At 43.9% G+C, this 2,731-nt stretch overlaps 1 protein-coding gene and 1 pseudogene across 5 annotated transcripts in view; both read right to left on the minus strand.

Annotated features, from left to right (window-relative positions):
• The window catches only part of GOLM2 (golgi membrane protein 2), a 121,285-nt gene that overhangs the window by 62,134 nt on the left and 56,420 nt on the right, over window positions 1-2,731 (minus strand). The gene's annotated exons all lie outside the window — the stretch shown is intronic.
• LOC108316139 lies at window positions 173-1,289 on the minus strand (annotated as a pseudogene).

Below are 2,731 nucleotides of genomic sequence, written 5' to 3' on the forward strand. Positions count from 1 at the left end.
TCACAGCAATCTCTGCCTCCCGGGTTCAAGCGATTCTCCTGCCTCAGCCTCCTGAGTAGCTGGGATTACAGGCATGGGCCACCATGCCCGCTAATTTTTGTATTTTCAGTAGAGACAGGGTTTCGCCATGTTGGTCAGGCTGGTCTCGAACTCCCGACCTTAGGTGATCCTCCCTCCTCAGCCTCCCCAATTACTGGGATTACAATCATGAGCCACAGCACCTGGCCAGCTACTGTCTTTTCTTTGACCCTTCCTTTCCAGTTTTTAAAGATAAAGCAGTAAATAATCTTCTCTGAAGATACTCGATACAAATTCTCCAAACCCAAAAACATATGCTTCCACTTCACTGATAAAAATTTATTGCAGCTTTGCACCTGGTTCTAGTTCAGCTGGCGGATGAGCTGATTGATGCGTTCACCCTGATAGCCAGGTGTGCCCATCTCCTTGAGGGAGCCCACTCTATTTTTGGTAGCATCATGTGCCACTGCGAGGTGGAAAGGGCGCAAGAACCATGAGATCTCCTGGAAATGCTTCCCCAGGAAGGCAATTTCATGAATGAAGTCTTCCAAGCAAATGACACCAAACTTCCCCAGGTGCTCCTGAATCACAGTGTTGTCTGTTAGAGGCATGGTCTTATTCTTGACCCTGGCTTGTTCATGTTTCAAAATGAGCTCCTGGACAGACTTCAGATTTGGAAATCCCCAGGTCACATAAGGTTCCACTATACACAGCATTTTTAGGTTCTGGGGAGTGACTTTGTAAGACACCACTAAAAATTTTCTTTAGGTGAAGACTTGCAATGGTTCTCTGTACCAGTAAATTCACACCATCAATCCTTTCAATGCGTACGACAAAGGCCAAAGAATGTTTATCTGGCAATTCCAAGGCGTGAGGCTTCACTTCCAGTCGTCTGACATGCACCTTGTCACATGTCTGCCGCCAGGAATCATGTAGGAATGATTCCAATCGCTTAAACCTGGGCCCTTTTCCTTTCCTCTATTCCTTCTTTGCCAAAAGTGCCTGCTTTGTCTGAGTGGCTTTGAGGGCTTGATAAGCCTTGCTCTTTGTCAGGAGATTTTCTGGAACCAAGAGATTTTTTCTTTGCTCTTGCTCCGCCATCTTTCCGGTGTAACAGCACTATACTTTTTCTTTTTTAGGGGGGGTGGGTGGACAGGGCCTTGCTGTCACCTAGGCAATGGTGTGATCTCACTGAAGCCTCAACCTCCTGGGCTCAACCAATCCTCCCAACTAAGCCTCTTGAGTAGCTGGGACCACAGGCATGTGCCAACAAACTGGCTAGTTTTTGTATTTTTTTGTAGAGATGTGTTTTCGCCATGTTGCTCAGGCTAGTCTTGAACTCCTGAGCTCAAGCAACCTGCCCACCTTAGCCTCCCAAAGTCCTGGGATTACAGGCGTGAGCCACTATGCTCAGACTATGATTCTTTCTTTCTTTTTTTTTTGAGACCGTCTCCCTCTATTTCCTGGCTGGAGTACAGTGGTGTGATCTAGGCTCACTGCAACCTCTGACTCCTTGGTTCAAGTGATTCTCCTGCCTCAGCCTCCGGGGTAGCTGGGATTACAGGCACGTGCCACTAGGCCCAGTTAATTTTTGTATTTTTTCTTTAGTAGAGATGGGGTTTCACTATGTTGGCCAGGATGGGCTCGATCTCCTTATCTTGCGATCTGCCTGCCTTGGTGTCCTGAAGTGCTGGGATTACAGGTGTGACCCACAGTGCCTGGCCAAATTCTTTTATACATTGTTGGATTCAATTTGCTAATATTTCATTGAGAATTTTTATATCTAAGATGCAAACAATTTTCTATCATCTGTAGTAATGACTTTCTCTGGTTTTGGTACTGACATAGCGATGGCACCATAGAATGAATTAGGAAGTATTCCCTCTGCTTCTATATTCTGAAAGAGACTGTAGATAATTGGTATAATTTCTTTTTTAATGTTTGGTAGAATTTGCCAGCAAACCCATCTGTGCCTGGTGCTTCCTCCTTTGGAAGGTTATTGATTCAATTTATTTAACAGATATAAATCTACTCAGATTATCTTTTTGTACAGCTGGCAGATTGTGTCTTTCAAGGAATTGGTCTAGTTCATCTAGGTTATCAAATTGGTAGGTATAGAGCTGTTCATAGTATTCCTTTATTTTCTTTTTAATGTCCCTGGAATCTGTAGTGATAATCCTCTTTCATTTCTGACAGAAGCAATCTGTGTCCTCTCTCTTTTTCTCTTAGCCTTGCTAGAGGTTTACGCATTTTTATTAATATTGTCAAAGAACCAGCTATTGGTTTCATTGATTTTCTCTACTGATTTCCTGGTTTTAATTTTATTGTCTTCCGTTCTAATTTTATTATGTCTTTTCTGCTGCTTACTTTGGATTTAATTTGCAGTTTTTTCAGACCGAGTTTCGCAATTTGTTGTCCAGGCTGGATTGCAGTGGTGTGATCTCGGCTCACTGCAACCTCTGTCTCCCAGGTTCAAGCAATTCTCCTGCCTTAGCCTCTCCAGTAGCTGGGATTACAGGCGCCCGTCACCACACCTGGCTAATTTTTGTATTTTTAGTAGAAACAGGGTTTCACCATGTTGGCTAGGCTGGTCTCAAACTCCTGACCTCAGGTGATCCACCCACCTCAGCCTCCCAAAGTGCTGGGATTACAATGTGAGCCACCGCACCCAGCCTAATTTGCCTTTTTTTTTTTTTTTTTTTTTTTTTTTTTT

Source organism: Cebus imitator, unplaced genomic scaffold (assembly GCF_001604975.1).
Source record: "Cebus imitator isolate Cc_AM_T3 unplaced genomic scaffold, Cebus_imitator-1.0 Scaffold9, whole genome shotgun sequence".
Classification (NCBI taxonomy): domain Eukaryota; kingdom Metazoa; phylum Chordata; class Mammalia; order Primates; family Cebidae; genus Cebus; species Cebus imitator.